The following is an 18,357-nucleotide window of genomic DNA, read 5'->3' as shown; positions in this document are numbered from 1 at the left end:
GTGCCAGAAGTACGATCCTAGTTGCGAGAGTCCTCCCCCTGGGGAATCTCCCGCCAGTGCCCGGCTACGATACTTTGAGGGTGGGTCTCAGGGTAGTCAGGACCCCTTTCCGGGCTCCTCTGAGGTCGCCGTCTAACAGTCCGTACCTGTGATATCCAGGAAATATAGAGAAAGGTGCCAACCAAGAAGTGAGAGTACTGAAAAACAGGTAAGCCTAGTTTAAATAATGGGTTGGGAAATCAAGCAGTACATCATTTGGGTGAGTGGAGGCAGAACATGTGATGCACAACCACTAGAACAGCCAGTAGGAAAGCGTTGAATTTAATGAAGCAGCTTGAGCATCAGCTATGGCTCGTAGGACTGTAACAGCTCTCAGGGGCTGTATGACAAGGCCCTAGCACCTTCTGGCAGCCAGGCAATATGAGGGACAAATGAGGCAAGCAGTCCATGCACCAGCAGCCAAGAGGAGCAGAGCCCTAGGAAAGCAGCAGGAATGGCAACCAAAGTCCCTGCATGGCTAATGATATAGAAGGTATCAGCCTGCAGCAGCGTGGACTCCCATTCACGGATGCTCCTCATCGCCAAATGTGGAAGTGAAAAGTGAAGCAGGTATTGCACAATAAATCCAGTTTATTGTAAAGAAAGGAGCCCACGTCCAGAGCCGACGACTCCAAGGAAACTGCTCCAACTGACTCCCCATAGAACAGAGCTGCCCTGGAACACCAGCAGCGAACATGGAACACCAGATAAGCACTTAAAGAACAACATTCAATGAAGATCACACAGCGAGAGGTAAGTACTCTCTTGGTATAGTGCCATAAAAAGTAAGACATTTTCCAGAAAGGAGACAGTTGCAGGAGGGCAATAAATGAGTTCACTGTTAAATGAATGTTGATAGTGCCAATTGAAAGCGTACTAGTTCTGCGCAGAGAGTGGAAATATGATTGAGGATGGAGGAGTGAAAGGCACTAGCACTGCACCCTCCCATAATAGTATGGCGGTTCACATGTATTATTTTGTAATTACCAGGGATCGCTAAAGCCAAATGTGGCCTGAATTATCACAAAACGGCGTGATAAATAACACTTTTGGATTATATGAGGTAACAAGGAAATGTTTTGCACTTCTATGCTTTGGTGATGAGCATGAAGTTTCGAAGAATGCAGTTATGACTGTGTTTGTTGGATGAAGCGTTACATTTGGGATTTATTTCTTTAATATGAAACAAGTGCGGTAGCAGCCTCTCTTAAAAAAGTGGTTTATTGCTGGTGCTAAAAAAAAAAAAAAAAAAAAAAGAGCAGTATTGTGTGCAAACTCAGTGGGCCCAGGGAGGTTTACCTTGTTCCTGAGGTTCACCTTGTTCCTGAGGTTCAGCCACAGCCGGTCCATTAGGAGCTGAGGGGCCACGACCCTCCACCTTTTCTCCTCACAAACAGTGTCTGTCACGCTGAACAAAGGTCAGCCTGACAAACACTGTTCATTTCAGGTCAGGCAGCCAGGAGGCAGACTTGTGCTAAATGCACAGGCGCCTGGCTGTCTGATATGAACTTTGCTGGGCTGAAAAAGTCACAGCGCCTGTGGGCGTGACCTCCTAAGCTCAGCAACAGTCCCTGCAGCCCTCCCCTCAGTGACTAGGGGTAGCATCACTGATTGCCTCGCACATGTTTAAGCCCTGAAGCGCCCAGGGTCGAGTGCCAATCAGTGACACTTCGTCACAGAATGAAGTGGGGGTCAGCAGTCTCACTGACCCCATCCCACTCTATGATGACGTTGAGACTGCTGCCTTCCCTCGGTCAGCCAATGAGGGAAGGCAGCAGTCCCAAGCCTCCTGGAACCTCTGAGGCAGAGCTAGCCTTGTAAATTAATGTTTTGTGCCTGCATGTATGTATGGTAAAGAGTGTTGTGAATGGATGTGTTTGTGTGTGCGAATGAATGCATAGTTGTGAGTGTTGAGTATGTGTGCGTGTTCGTGTGTGTCCCATCCGCACCCCTCCCTCCAAAATTTACCGGCTCCCACTGCTGAGATTTCTGAAAAGCAACTTGAGAAGAGCTTGTTGGGAGTGTGTCAAGCGCCAACCAGGGAGAAAGGCGCTGGACACGTTTGCGGCACAGACGAGCTTGCCTTTCGTGTCCCTGCTGCGAAGATGTCCATTTCTCCCTCTTTCATAATCCTCTATGGCCAGAGGCAACTTCCACAGAACATGAGCGAGTATGACATTACAGAAGACTAAATGAGAAAGAAAATCAGAGGATGATTGCTCCTGCCATGTGTGAAGACTTCACTTAACATAACAGCTACAGGAAAATAAAAGTAATTAAAAGAAAAGGGAGAAATACAATCAATACATGCTAGCAATAACACTGTGCTATGGACAGCACATGAAGTAAAATAAAGAACTAAAATATATAACAGTAACTTGCAGCCAGGCTTCCAGATGTATGGAATTAAAATATTGGGCAAATGAAATTCAAAATAATTTGCAAAAATCATAGTTTATTTTGTCCAGTTTACTGTGTAAACAGCGAAGGATCAAAACCTGCAAGCAGTTCTGGTATGGGATTAATGGGGGAGGGAGATAATTGTGTTTCTCTTTTCCTATTCTAAGAAAGTAGATGCCATTACTAGCTCTTAGGGCAATATATAGGTATCCAATGTTGGGCAATAATGGCTAACTTTGTTTACCTCCTTTATGTAAGTCAATTACTGTGGATATTAGACCACTGGTGGTGATGCAGACTTTTAGACCTTTGTTCACCTCTCGTACACTTTTACAAAAAATACTGTAACAGGTTCATCCTACTCAGTGTTTAGTATATCCAGACTGTATCAACTGCCTTTATAGCAACTAACATAATTAGGATATTATTACAGTGTATTATTCTTACATTATTATAGTTACTTTACTATAAGTGAAGTCCCATTACTGTTTACATCAGCCAACTTAAGACCCATATTGAAAAAACCTTCTTTGTACCAGGAAGATCTGGGTATTTTTCGACCTGTTTTACTGTCATCATAACTGGTAAAACTCTTGGAAAATGCGGTCAGTGCTCAACTTCAAACATGAAGAAAATAACCTGTTAAATATGACACAAGCTGGCTTCAGGCAAGGATGTGGCATGGAATTGATGATCACCTTGGCCATTGATGACCTCAGGAAGAATAAAGATCGCAGAGCAGCTGGAGGTGTGGTGTAGCGGTCAGGGCAGCTGACCAGATCAGAGGGTTCACGGTTCAATCCCCGGCTCCAGCGGCAGCTCAGCTCAGCACCGTGTGACTCTGGGCAATAGTTCACTTAATTTCCACTATAGCCCCCAGCGCCTTGAGACCGTAAGGGTGAGTAGCTGCGCTATATAAAAACGGACTTACTCCTGGACTTGTATGCATTTGACTCGTTAGATCATAACATATTACTGTAATGCCTAGAAAGCTGTTGTACACTGGCAGGCAATCTTATGACTGTCATATAGAACTAGGAATGCAGTTGTGTCTAGGTTCTAGTTATTGAGCCAGCTTTCCACGGATGTCGGTTGGAGTCTGACTGCCTGAGGGATAGCTACACTTACGAAACTGAACCAATAAGTTATTTAATCAACCCTGACTGTAGAGCCTTCAATATGTATGGCGTGCAAGAATTGGCGGCGAGGAGCCAGCTAGCACCTATAACTTGATGAGGTAGCTGAGAACCCATTGTTTTACCGCAGCCAGAGCACCGGACTTTGGAAACCAGTAAAACTGCGCGGGAACCGAATTCTTGTGAACTGACGCCGACATACAAGTGGAGAATCGGACCGATACTGGTACTGTTTACAATACCTTCATTTTTGTGCTATGAGTGTGAGGAGGTGAGCGAGCACAGTGAATTCTATGTCAGGACCGGAGGCGAGGATTATGCTCTACTTTCTTCACTTTATTAGTAGCAGCCTTTCAAAGTCACAAACTAACATTCCCATGAACCATCGGGAATAAACACAAAAAAGTCATAGAGTGTCCACACTGTAGAGCGTCCGATCAGTGCACCAATCAGGAGCCTCCAGCCCAACTATAGTCCTCTGTTTGTGGCAACTCTTCCTCTTTCTTCGCTGCTTGCAGCCGAGTTGTCACCTTTCCTTGGGTTTCTTATGTTTACTGTTATTGCTGCCTTTATACGTTAAAAGTATTTTTATGCCTGTTAACGTTTTTCTCAACAATTTATTGGCTTTTTCCTGAGCTGTTTTGTTTTACTAGCTGTGCTAGCGCTCAGCGTTACGGCGCGGAGCGGGCGATTTCCGTTTCCTCACGGAGCGGTTGCATCACGCGCGCGCCTTTCCCGGCAAGTACCTTTCGTTATTTATCCTTTCAACATTGTGCGCGTTGGTTTTGTCTGACGAAACGCCGCTACTCGGCGTTTTGCCTCAGCCGCGGGAGTTGCTGCGAGCTCCCTAGCGGCGGTGTTTGGTGCCGGTGTTCTAACTATGAGTGTACCCCCATCGATCTGTGTACCCTCTACGTCAGTGGGGAGCAGATACATACAGGTTCTGTCTGTCTGTTGCTGCTCCCCTATCTGTGTTTGTCCCCCTTACGCGCGTCAGCGTTTTCTGACTGCACCTCACTGTAAACTGTTGTGGCATACGTAAAGAGTCACAAATACTATTTCAAGCAATAATTTTCCTTACATTGAATTGATTCTGGTAACATGGCATATGCATGTTTGAATGTAATTTTTTTTTCTCCTATATTCCTCGTGTTTTTAGTATTATATTGTTGTCAAAGCAATTTTTTTTGCTTTTTAATTTATAATATATATTTTTTAAAAACAGTATACTCACATTTGTGTTAATAAATAGATTTATATGCATGTGTATATATATATATAATAAGGTCTAAAATTATATTAAAATACAGGTGTTTTAGCTTTTTCCAGTCGCGTCTTGGTCTGTGTTCCCATTATGTCATTGACGAGTTAATACAGGCACTGCATTGGCAGTCTGCATTGAGTAGGGTTTGGCTGGCGGTGATGGGGAGCAGATAGTATTTCTTCTCCCTGTTGGTTTGTCTACCCCCTATTTCAAAAGCGAGCTTTTACAGGCCGATTCTAGGTTGGCAGTGTGCGTGGACTAGGGTTTGGCTTGTGGTTATGGGGAGCAGATAGTATTTCTGCTCCCCGTAGGTTTGTGTACCCCCTTTGTCAGATGGGAGCTTATACAGGCCGATTCTAGGTTGGCTGTGTGCGTTGATTAGGGTTTGGCTTGTGGTGATGGGGAGCAGATAGTCTTTCTGCTCCCCGCAGTTTTGTGTACCCCCTATGTCAGACGGGAGCTTATATAGGCCGATTCTAGGTTGGCTGTGTGCGTTGACTATGGTCGGGCTGGCGGTGATGGGGAGCAGATAGTGTTTCTGCTCCCCGTAGTTTTGTGTACCCCCTATGTCAGACGGGAGCTTATACAAGCCGATTAAAGTTTGGCTGTGTGCGTTGATTAGGGTTTGGCTTGTGGTGATGGGGAGCAGATAGTGTTTCTGCTCCCCGTAGGTTTGTGTACCCCCTATGTCAGACGAGAGCTTATATAGGCCGATTCTAGGTTGGCTGTGTGCGTTGAATAGGTTTTGGCTTGTGGTGATGGGGAGCAGATAGTGTTTCTGCTCCCCGTAGTTTTGTGTACCCCCTATGTCAGATGGGAGCTTATACAGGCCGATTCTAGGTTGGCTGTGTGCGTTGATTAGGGTTTGGCTTGTGGTGATGGGGAGCAGATAGTGTTTCTGCTCCCCGTAGGTTTGTGTACCCCCTAAGTCTGACGGGAGCTTATACAGGCCGATTCTAGGTTGGCTGTGTGCGTTGACTAGGGTTTGGCTGGCGGTGATGGGGAGCAGATAGTGTTTCTGCTCCCCGTAGTTTTGTGTACCCCCTATGTCAGACGGGAGCTTATATAGGCCGATTCTAGGTTGGCTATGTGCGTTGAATAGGTTTTGGCTTGTGGTAATGGGGAGCAGATAGTATTTCTGCTCCCCGTAGTTTTGTGTACCCCCTAAGTCTGACGGGAGCTTATACAGGCCGATTCTAGGTTGGCTGTGTGCGTTGACTAGGGTCGGGCTTGTGGTGATGGGGAGCAGATAGTGTTTCTGCTCCCCGTAGTTTTGTGTACCCCCTAAGTCTGACGGGAGCTTATACAGGCCGATTCTAGGTTGGCTGTGTGCTTTGAATAGGGTTTGGCTTGTGGTGATGGGGAGCAGATAGTGTTTCTGCTCCCCGTAGTTTTGTGTACCCCCTATGTCAGACGGGAGCTTATATAGGCCGATTCTAGGTTGGCTATGTGCGTTGAATAGGTTTTGGCTTGTGGTGATGGGGAGCAGATAGTATTTCTGCTCCCCGTAGGTTTGTGTACCCCCTATGTCAGACGGGAGCTTATATAGGCCGATTCTAGGTTGGCTGTGTGCGTTGACTAGGGTCGGGCTTGTGGTGATGGGGAGCAGATAGTGTTTCTGCTCCCCGTAGTTTTGTGTACCCCCTAAGTCTGACGGGAGCTTATACAGGCCGATTCTAGGTTGGCTGTGTGCTTTGAATAGGGTTTGGCTTGTGGTGATGGGGAGCAGATAGTGTTTCTGCTCCCCGTAGTTTTGTGTACCCCCTAAGTCTGACGGGAGCTTATACAGGCCGATTCTAGGTTGGCTGTGTGCGTTGACTAGGGTCAGGCTTGTGGTGATGGGGAGCAGATAGTATTTCTGCTCCCCGTAGTTTTGTGTACCCCCTATGTCAGACGGGAGCTTATACAGGCCGATTCTAGGTTGGCTGTGTGCGTTGACTAGGGTCGGGCTGGCGGGGATGGGGAGCAGATAGTGTTTCTGCTCCCCGTAGTTTTGTGTACCCCCTAAGTCAGACGGGAGCTTATACAGGCCGATTCTAGGTTGACTGTATGCGATGACTAGGGTTTGGCTTGTGGTGATGGGGAGCAGATAGTGTTTCTGCTCCCCGTAGTTTTGTGTACCCCCTAAGTCAGACGGGAGCTTATACAGGCCGATTCTAGGTTGGCTGTATGCGTTGACTAGGGTTTGGCTTGTGGTGATGGGGAGCAGATAGTATTTCTGCTCCCCGTAGGTTTGTGTACCCCCTAAGTCTGACGGGAGCTTATACAGGCCGATTCTAGGTTGGCTGTGTGCGTTGACTAGGGTCGGGCTTGTGGTGATGGGGAGCAGATAGTGTTTCTGCTCCCCGTAGTTTTGTGTACCCCCTAAGTCTGACGGGAGCTTATACAGGCCGATTCTAGGTTGGCTGTGTGCTTTGAATAGGGTTTGGCTTGTGGTGATGGGGAGGGGATAGTGTTTCTGCTCCCCGTAGGTTTGTGTACCCCCTATGTCAGACGGGAGCTTATATAGGCCGATTCTAGGTTGGCTATGTGCGTTGAATAGGTTTTGGCTTGTGGTGATGGGGAGCAGATAGTATTTCTGCTCCCCGTAGGTTTGTGTACCCCCTAAGTCAGACGGGAGCTTATACAGGCCGATTCTAGGTTGGCTGTATGCGATGACTAGGGTTTGGCTTGTGGTGATGGGGAGCAGATAGTGTTTCTGCTCCCCGTAGTTTTGTGTACCCCCTAAGTCAGACGGGAGCTTATACAGGCCGATTCTAGGTTGGCTGTATGCGTTGACTAGGGTTTGGCTTGTGGTGATGGGGAGCAGATAGTATTTCTGCTCCCCGTAGGTTTGTGTACCCCCTATGTCAGACGGGAGCTTATATAGGCCGATTCTAGGTTGGCTGTGTGCGTTGACTAGGGTCGGGCTGGCGGTGATGGGGAGCAGATAGTGTTTCTGCTCCCTGTAGTTTTGTGTACCCCCTATGTCAGACGGGAGCTTATATAGGCCGATTCTAGGTTGGCTGTGTGCGTTGACTAGGGTCGGGCTGGCGGTGATGGGGAGCAGATAGTGTTTCTGCTCCCCGTAGTTTTGTGTACCCCCTAAGTCAGACGGGAGCTTATACAGGCCGATTCTAGGTTGGCTGTATGCGATGACTAGGGTTTGGCTTGTGGTGATGGGGAGCAGATAGTGTTTCTGCTCCCCGTAGTTTTGTGTACCCCCTAAGTCAGACGGGAGCTTATACAGGCCGATTCTAGGTTGGCTGTATGCGTTGACTAGGGTTTGGCTTGTGGTGATGGGGAGCAGATAGTATTTCTACTCCCCGTAGGTTTGTGTACCCCCTATGTCAGACGGGAGCTTATACAGGCCGATTAAAGTTTGGCTGTGTGCGTTGACTAGGGTCGGGCTGGCGGTGACATAATTGCTGCAAGATCTTTTCTTTGGTGGACAGCATAGTGTTCCCCCAGCGTCTTCACCATGTATGACAACGTTTTCAACTTCTTTCTTTATGTGAACTCCGCTATTTGGACAGTATCTTTGTATCCCTTATCGCAATCTGTTCCACAGCATCACTTCCAGTGTTATGAGCATTGTCCCCTTGTTGGTCTCCTGCTGACTTACCTGTTTGTGTACACGATTCTCCGTCCTTTTTGAGCAGTCTCCATCTTTTGTGTATCCTCGTTTTTTGTATCTGATCTTCGTTCCTCCGTGCTTGATCCAATGTCCTGGACATACCAGTACATCTGTAGACATGTAGTTTATTCCTTTCCATTCCCACCCACCACCCCAAATGACAACATAATGGGGGGATACAAAGTAAGTGGATATGGTCGGTACTGTGCCTTAATCCTGCAGCACAGTATGTGGACACTGATTAACAAACCCAGCCTCAATAACCCATGGACCTGAATGCCCCTTGTTGCCACCTCCTCTGCTACGCCTTGTCTATCAAAACAGTGCACAAGGCCTGGTCCTCTTCCAGGCTACTCGCCTCATACTGAAACCCCATACAATCCATCATTTATTCTGCCCTTGCCCACTCAGTGCGTGGTGGTACTGCCAACAGATATTGCACATTGTACATCACCTTGTGTGTACCCGCCCCCCAAAACACCGCCAGCGCTTGAGTTGCACTCTCCATTCTTGTCTGGCTGTGTGCGTGAGGACACTGAAAGTGACCATGTTCCTGCATATTTTCAAGAAAGCACTTAAAACAATAGATACTGACACCGTATGTATTTATTTTTTTGTGTTCAAAATAATTTCCACTCATGTACAAATTGTTATTCTGCATATCAAAAATAAATATTAAATACATTTCATTACAAGTACCATAAATGCCGATATTACAGTAAAGAAGTTGTAAACACGGTTTCAATGTATCGCAAAATATTTTAAGTGGGCACCACAAACGCCGATATTACAGTAAAGAGATTGTAAAAATGGTTTCAATGTATCACAAAATATTTTATTTGAGCACCCCATGCTTTACTTTCTCCCCACACCAGATGACATGGTTCTGTTTCTCCCCACACCTGATCACAGTAAAGAAGTTTTAAAAATAGTTTCTGAGTAGCGCAAAATATTACACATGAGGACCTCAAACACTGATATAACAGTAAAGAAGTTGTGAAAATAGTTTCAATGTATTAGAATAAATTATTAAACTTCACTGAGAACATGTTTCTTTAGTACTGACAGTACTGCTCAAATAATTACTATCTCTATGAGACTATTAGTTACAGATTGCATACCTTAAAATTACCCACAGATGTCAGAATGTATCCGGAAATTTATCATAAGTACTACCCCTGTTCGTCGGTATGTGACGCTCGAGTCTGTGTCCGCCGTTGGCGTTACGATTGCCGGAATGATGGGGGGGTGGCGGTGCCAATTTAGATGCCGTCCCTTTGCGAAAAGGTCATTTTTTTATTTTTTCCATGCAAGCGATGCACAGATCCGGAGAGAGCTACCCCATTAGTCACTTTTTGACTTATCTCTTTTCGACTTTTGTTTATTTTTTCTTTGGTTGAGTCCATGAATCATGGTGTACGAGTGATGTCACATTGTTGGTCTGGGTTCAAGCCGTGCTGGCCTGTAATCGCCTGATATAGGTGACAGGCCCCCTTCTTGTTTACTTCAGGTGTCTGTTCCACGACCCCGATTCATGCTCTGAGTGCCGGGTCATGAATTTTAAGTCTTTGCGGTAGTGGTTGAGAGGAAGATGGATTAGTTACTTACCTGTAATCCTAGTTCTCATCCATGGGTATACTCAAAGTCATAAGCTATGAATAATCCCCGCCCATGTGCGGGATCCCGGAGCATATAGAAAATACATATATATATACATATGTGAAAACATATACATGCAGCCCAAAATGTTCAAAACATGGCAATGCTGTAAATTACATATGTTTGCATAGTAGTGCCCCCTAACCCGTAAGGAAAGAAGGAAGCATCAGGCCAATTATAACACAGCACTGCTTGATTGCCATAAAGCAAAGTTGTAATTGTATGCATTCGCCTGTAGGCTGCATTAGAGTATCAAGAAACAAAGAAAACTGACACTTTGCCTTTAAGGCATTAGAGTAGGGGGACCGTGCCTTTAAGACCTGCATGAGACCACCTGCTCCCATGATGCACTACAGGTGGCAGTTGGGCAAGTTCTTTTTGGCGGTGCATTCGCACCTGAGTAGATCTGCATTCCATACAGCATGTACTTAAGGAGAAACAATAGTCGTCCGGGGAGGTGGGTGGGTCGCTTATGACTTTGATGAGTATTCCCTTGGATGAGAACTTGGATTACAGGTAAGTAACTAATCCTTCTCATCCAGGGAAACCTCATCAATAGTCATAATCTATGAATAGAGTAGCAAGCCCATACCCAAAGTCTCGCGGACGAGCACTAAAGCATTTAAAACATACAGTAAAAGCACATTTAGCATCACAGTTATGCAAACAGGTTCCTCAAAGAAGCCTGCCCCACCTGGGCGTCAGCCTGCGCGTCTGAATCTAGGCAATAATGGCGCGTAAAGGTATGTACTGAGCGCCACGTAGCCGCTTTGCAGATTTCAGACATGGGAACGTTGCGAAGGAGTGCTACAGTAGAAGCCTTCCCTCGAGTAGAGTGTGCTCTAGGTTTACCCTGCAGAACCCTGTGGGACAGTTGGTAATCCAAAGCTATACAAGAGACAATCCATCTTGAAATAGAACTCTTGGATGCAGCCAGTCCGGTATTCGTGGGCCCATAATTAACAAAGAGCCTGTCTGACTTTCTAAGTGGAAGGGTCTTAGCCAGATAGAATTTCAAAACCCTCCGGAGGTCAAGAGAATGTAAGGCTCTCTCCGGGGGAGTGGTTGGCTGAGGAAAAAAAGTGGGCAACGTGATAACCTGATTAATGTGGAAGTCTGAGACCACCTTGGGCAGGAAGCTCAGATGAGTACGTAGTACCACTCTATTAGCATGGAAAACAGTGTAAAAGTGACTAAAGGGGTAGCTCTCTCCGGATCTGTGCATGGCTGCCATTGAAAAAAGAAAGAACTGCGTCTCATTAGGCACTGCAACATCATTCCAGTGATCGCGACGGCAACTACGTGCATGTAGTCCATAGCCAACTACCAACAATCATGGGTACTGATAATGAAAAATCACACACTTCAGTCTGACCACTCTGGGTAATTCTAAGGTATGTAATCTATTACCAAAATATGTCTCTTACAGATGGAAAATGTTACTTACACAGTAAGCATTTCTTGTTGGCATGTAGTGCTGTAGATTCACATGTTTTGCATATTCCGGCCATCTTGTGTTCTGATGTTTGCAAGTTGTTTTTCTTTGAAGAAGTTTATCTAGTCACGTGGTAAGGTGTCTCCTCCTTTCGATGATATTGTGCATGGTAATCATCTCTATGGTTAGTATTTTTGGACACAGATGGTGAGAATGGAGTTATTAAGAGTATAATCCAGTAGTACCTATGTGTATATATATATATGTAAGTAAATGCAACAGGCAGCCGGAGCGGTTGGTTGGTGCATAGGACTCTAGAGCACTATATATGCGTAGAACAGATGCATATTTGGTAAGTACCATTTTCTGTTTGAGGCATAGAAGCCGTAGATCATATGCTTTTGCTATAATAATTTCTGAAGTGGTGGCTAACCTATAGCAGTTGCCTTGGTTTAAAATATGGTTTGTGAAACTGCCTGGCTCAATTACGTTTTGTGTGTGTGGTCTAGACCATGTTACAGCTTTTGAGATATTATCTATGAATATGTTTCCTGACAATGCCATCAAAACCCCTACTTTGCGTTTACAGTGTGCACTAGTGGGAATTTGTTAATGTGAGTTTGCCTTTAATGTAGCATATTCAAATGCACTTAACTATCTACCTTGCAATGCCAGACTTTGAGATTGGATTGCCTTTATGAGGTCGACCAAAACCAACAAAAGGAATATGCTACTTACCAGTATGCATCTGTTCTTGGCATGTAGAGCTGCAGAGTCGTACACTGTGCATAGATCGCCATCTGGTGTTGGGCCCGGATGTTTGCAGTTTGCTTTTGTTCTTTGGACAGTCTTTGGAAGTCACGAGTTCAGTGACTCCTCCTTCGGTCCGTACTGCGCATGGGCTTCGGCTCCATCCTCAGATTGTTTTTCGCCAGCAGGGAAATGATGGAGCGTAGTAATAACAGTGAGAAACCCATGTGTGTAGTATCTAAATAAGATAGACTGGAACGGATACAGGTAGCCGGGGAGGCGGGTGGCCGTGTACAACTCTGCAGCTCTACATGCCAAGAACAGATGCATACTGGTAAGTAGCATATTCCGTTCGAGGCATATGAGCTGCAGATTGTACACTGTGCATAGATTATATAGCAGTACCCAACCTCAGCGGTATCCGTTGCAGCGGTTTGAAATAATGTCTTTAGGACAGCCTGGCCCACACTAGCTTGTTGCTTGGGGTGCACGTCTACACAGTAATGTTTTGTGAAGGTGTGCGGTGTTGACCATGTGGCTGCTTTGCAGATGTCATCTAAGGGTATGTTCCCTAGAAAGGCCATAGAAGCCCCTAACTTTCTTGTAGAGTGGGCTTTAGGTGGAACAGATAATGTTCTTTTTGCCTTTTGATAGCAAATTTGTATAAACTTTACAATCCACCTAGCTATCCCTGATTTAGAGATGGGGTTGCCTTTATGTGGTGGAGAGAAGGAGACAAACAATTGTTTAGTCTTTCTGAAAGGTTGCGTTCTAAGTATGTAGTACAGTAAAGCCCTCTTAACATCAAGTGTATGTAGAGCCCTTTCCGCAACAGATTGAGGTTGCGAGAAAAAAAAAAAAACAGGTAATTCCACCGATTGATTGAGATGAAAGGGGGAAATGACCTTGGGCAGAAATTTAGGGTTGGTACGAAGAATCACTTTGCTGTGATGTATCTGTCAGAAGGGTTCCTGTATAGTGAACGCTTGTATTTCGCTAACCCTTCTAAGGGAAGTGATAGCTACTAGAAAAGCTGTTTTCCAGGCGAGGAACTGTAGCTCGCATTTGTGCAGTGGTTCGAAGGGAGGACCCATGAGCCTTGTGAGAACTACATTTAAATTCCATACAGGTGAAGGCGGTGCTCTGGGTGGAATTATGCGTTTAAGGCCTTCCATGAAGGCTTTAACTTTAATAGCGGGCACCCGGAACAGTGACAGATGTTGTCTGTTTTGGAGGTAGGCAGTGATAGCTGCTAGGTGTAGGCGTATGGAAGAGTATGCCAGGTTACACCTTTGAAGATGGAGTAGATAGCATATAATGTGTTGTATGGATGCATCTAAAGGGTTGATTGTATTGTTACGGCAGTAAATGACAAATCTCTTCCACTTTGCGGCATAGCATGCTCGAGTGGTAGGACGTCTGGCTTCCTTGATGATATTCATGCAGTCAGGGGGAAGGTTAAGGTATCCAAATTCTAAGATTTCAGGAGCCAGATCGCAAGGTTGAGCTGCGCTGGGTCCGGGTGTCTGATTTCTCCATGGTTCTGAGTTAGGAGGCATGGGGAGAGGTGCAGTTTTTGGTGTGGTACTACTGAGAGTTGTAGTAGTGTGGTGTACCACGGCTGCCTGGCCCATGTCGGGGCTACAAGAATGAGCGTGAGGGAGTGCTGTTGCAGTTTCCTGACCACTAATGGAATTAGTGGGAGAGGTGGAAAGGCGTATGCAAATTTGCCTGACCAGTTCATCCATATCGCATTGCCTTTGGACAATGGGTGTGGGTATCTTGCGGCGAAGCTTGGGCATTTTTTGTTTTCGTGGGTGGCGAAGAGGTCTATCTGAGGATGCCCCCACTTGTGGAAGAATGGGCGAAGAACTTGTGGATGCAGTTCCCATTCGTGTATTTGTTGCGTTTGTCTGCTGAGCAGATCTGCCATGGTGTTTTGTATGCCTGGAACGTGCTGTGCCAGGAGATAGATGTTTTGTGGAATTGCCCATCTCCATATGCTCTGGGCTAAGCTGGAGAGCTGGGGAGAGTGTGTCCCCCCCTGTTTTTTAATATAATACATTGCAGTCATATTGTCTGTGCGAATGAGGACTGCTTTGGCTGAAATCTGTTTTTGGAAGGATTTTAGGGCTAGAAAGATCGCCAAGAGCTCCAGATGGTTGATGTGGAGCAATTTTTGCTGTGGCGTCCATAGACCTTGCATTGTGAGGTGTAGGAGGTGCGCTCCCCAGCCGGAGAGCGATGCGTCTGCTGTTAATATCACCTGGGGAACCGGGTCTAGGAACGGCCGCCCTTTGGAAAGGTCGCGCCCACAATAAACTGGTGATGACGTCACATATTACATCACTCATGACATGGTCAGTGACATCACTCATCACATCAATGATGACATCTGAAATGACACATTGTCATTTTATTGTGTTCCACCACTGCAGAGAGTGATGAGTGCGGCCGTCCACCAACACCAGATCCGTCAGCTGCCCCTGGGCCTGGTTCCACTGTCGTGCTAGGCACACTTGAAGTGGACGCATGTGGAGTCTTGCATGGGGCACTATGAAAATGCAAGATGCCATCATCCCTATTAGCTTCATGAACACTGGCTGGGAGAGAGTGCTGAGGAATGAACGTTTGGCGCAAGGCTTGTATGCTTGCGAATCTGGCTGAGTTGGGGTAGGCTATACCTCTGGAGGTGTCTATAGTGGCCCCGAGATATTGCTTTGTGTGAGATGGTACAAGGTGGGACTTTTGGTAGTTCACTGTGAAGCCTAGCCGGGGTAGCAGTTGGATGGTGCTGTTTGTTTGTTGCACACATTGGTCGTAGGACGCGGCTTTTATCAGCCAGTCGTCCAAGTAAGGGAAGACGTGAATATGTTGACGTCTGAGGTGTGCTGCAACTACGGCTAGGCATTTGGTAAACACCCGTGGTGCGGTGGTGACCCCGAAGGGGAGAACCGTGAATTGGTAATGCTGACCGTCCACCACAAACCTGAGGTACTTCCTGTGAGAAGGGTGTATTGGAATATGGAAGTATGCGTCTTTTAGATCCAAGGTAGTGAGAAAGTCTCCCTGACAAAGTAGTGGGAGGACTTGTTGCAGGGTGACCATGTGGAAATGGTCCGAATGTATGTATGCATTTAGAGGCCGGAGGTCCAGAATGGGCCTCAGGGTCCCGTCTTTTTTTGGGATTAGAAAATACAGAGAGTAGACCCCTAAAATTTGTTGATTGAAGGGTACTTGCTCTATAGCGTGTTTTTGGAGGAGGGAGATTACCTCTTGTTTGAGCAATGTGGAATGTTCCTGTGACATTGGACGGTGCTTTGGTGGGATATTGGGTGGGGTGGATGTTAGCTCGAGACAGTACCCTGACCGAATAATTTGGGTCACCCATTTGTCCGATGTTATGGACTCCCACGCGTGAATAAAGTGTTGTAGTCTGCCCCCGACCGGAGTGGAATGGTCTGGGGGGAGCGAGGGGAAGTCATTGTGTGGGCGGCGTGGCAGAACTGGTGGTGTTAGTTTTGCCCCTGCCCTTATTGTTGTTGCCCCGGTATCCACCTCTTTGGTAGCCCTTTGAGAAGGTATTTTGAGGAGGGGACTTGTAGGAGGTAGAGGCGCTATCGGTGGAGTAGCCTCTGCCTGTACTACGAAAGGATGAGCGCCTAAAGGAGCGTTTAGTGGTCTGGGATTGCAATGCCCCCATAGACTTTGCTGTGTCCGTGTCCTTTTTCATTTTTTCCAATGCTTCATCCACCTTTGGCCCAAATAGGTGTTGTTGGTCAAAGGGGTGATTTAGAATGGATGCCTGGACTTCTGGCTTGAACCCTGAAATTCGGAGCCAGGCATGACGGCGAAGCAGGACACTAGTGTTTATGGCTCTAGAAGCAGTGTCCGCTGCATCAAGGGCACATTTAATGGAGGTGTTTGTAATAAGCTTTCCCTCCTGTATGAGGTCGTGAGCTTTACGTTTGTGTTTCTCAGGGAGGTGCTGCATAAGAGCCTCAAGCTCATCGTAGTGTGCTCTGTCATAACGCGCGAGCATCGCTTGTGTATTTGCAATGCGCCAGATGTTTGCGGCTTGCGAGGCAGTGCGTTTACCAGACGCATCTAAGAGTTTTGATTCCTTATCTGGCGGTGGGGCCTCACCTGAGGACTGTGAGTTAGACCGCTTTCTAGCTGTGGACACAAATAGGGAATCTAAGGGAGCAGGGCCCTTAATGTAAGTAGGGTCTGTGGGTGCTGCTTTGTACTTCTTTTCAATTCTAGGGTTTAAGACCCGGGCCCTGACAGGGTCTTTGAACACCTCAGCAGCATGTTTGGTGACACCCTTAAGCATAGGCAAGATGGCTGTGGACTTATCCTGGATATCAAATGTATCCAGTAAGAAGTCGTCTTCCACTGGTTCGCTATGTAGTTCCACCCCATGGTAGTGTGCCGCTCTCTGCACTAAGTGGTGAAAACCTAGTGAGTCCTCTGGGGGAGATGGCCTGGATGGGTAGAGGTCATCTTGAGGCACATCTGGTATGTCAGGGTTGTGGTAATCTTCCCATGGTTCTGGGCTGCGTGTTTGGTTTTCCCCAGGCCCGAAGGCGAAGGTGTAACCTGAGTCTCTTTGGGTTTGGGCGCGGGGGTGGGAGGGGGTAGAGTACTCACGACCCTCCGCGCCGGTGTGATGTCCTCCAGGTCGGAGTCGTCGGCCTCGGAAGCACTGACGATGTCTTCCTCCTGCTCGGTGTGGTGTTGCCCCGAAGCTCCAGTGTCGTCTCCGAAGATGTCCGGTGGAGCCGCGGTCGATGAATGCGCCATGGTGCGTCGAGCTCTTCGATCCCGGATGGTCTTTTTTGATCGAAAAGACTTACAGGCGGGGCAGTCTCTAGCCTCGTGTTCTGGAGAGAGGCAAAGGTTACACACCTGATGGAGATCGGTGTGGGGAAATTTAGACCCACATTTTGGGCACTTTTTGAACGGAGTCCTTTCCATCGGCCGAGACCGGAGACGAGGAGGGCCCGAAGGCCTGCGCCGATGTGTGGAATCGAGAAAAGTGCCTCTTCGAGAGATGAAGATAGATGAAGAAACTCGATGAACGAGGATTTTTCGTCGAGGCTGGAACCGTAGAAGTTCGAAGCCGGAGCACGAAGTATCACATCCGAGCCCGATGGCGGAAAAAAACAATCTGAGGATGGAGCCGAAGCCCATGCGCAGTACGGACCGAAGGAGGAGTCACCGAACTCGTGACTTCCAAAGACTGTCCAAAGAACAAAAACAAACTGCAAACATCCGGGCCCAACACCAGATGGCGATCCATGCACAGTGTACAATCTGCAGCTCATATGCCTCGAACACTTGGTTACTTTACTTTTCCTAAACCGTTTTATTCCTTCTTAGAAGCCCATGCCGAAAACAACTCACTAGCGATTCCACAGAGAACAACTGTAGTATTGTGCTAATAGATTTCCCGACACCAAAAGGCACCCTTGCACCCGGCGCCCTACGGCTCCCTCTGCCTCAATCCGGGGTACCTATCTATCCTCCATCTACCCAACTTACCTCTCGAAGTGGCGGTGGCATCTGCAGTCTTTCTAATCCGGAGCTTTCCCATTTAAACCAATTGAGCACACGAAGGCTCAAAAGCACCCAATCGCCCGAGTGGCCCTGGCAGTGTAACCTCTACACCTATCTACTTCCCCATTTGCCCTGAGCAAGTGACCAGGAGCCCAGCTCCCACAGCCACGTGGCCTGCTAGTCGGCAGCCATCAATCAAGGCCCCCCCTGCCTCTCATAGGATAACATTGGGCCTAACTCTCTCTGCACCCGGCCGCCCTTGTGGAATCTATTTTAGGGAAAGGGTACCCGATGATTGGTTATCAGTGAATCATAAACTATTATTTTCTTGAATCTGCAAACTGGGGCATTGTCGTTGTCAGCATCTATTCCTAGAATGTAGAGCTTTTGATTCACATGTGCCCTCCTGCCTCACCCCCACCCCCCATGTCTGGTGCTGGCTGTAGACTTATGTAAAAATCTGCAAACTGGGGCATTGTCGTTGTCAGCATCTACT

The 18,357-nt window shown here is 47.1% G+C and overlaps 1 protein-coding gene across 7 annotated transcripts in view; it reads left to right on the top strand.

Annotated features, from left to right (window-relative positions):
• Positions 1-18,357, top strand: part of MAGI3 (membrane associated guanylate kinase, WW and PDZ domain containing 3) — a 2,362,625-nt gene that overhangs the window by 1,295,464 nt on the left and 1,048,804 nt on the right. The gene's annotated exons all lie outside the window — the stretch shown is intronic.

Source organism: Triturus cristatus, chromosome 1_1 (assembly GCF_964204655.1).
Source record: "Triturus cristatus chromosome 1_1, aTriCri1.1, whole genome shotgun sequence".
Lineage (NCBI taxonomy): Eukaryota > Metazoa > Chordata > Amphibia > Caudata > Salamandridae > Triturus > Triturus cristatus.
The sequence above is the reverse complement of the archived record's forward strand: the minus strand, read 5'-3'. Positions and strand labels throughout refer to the sequence as shown.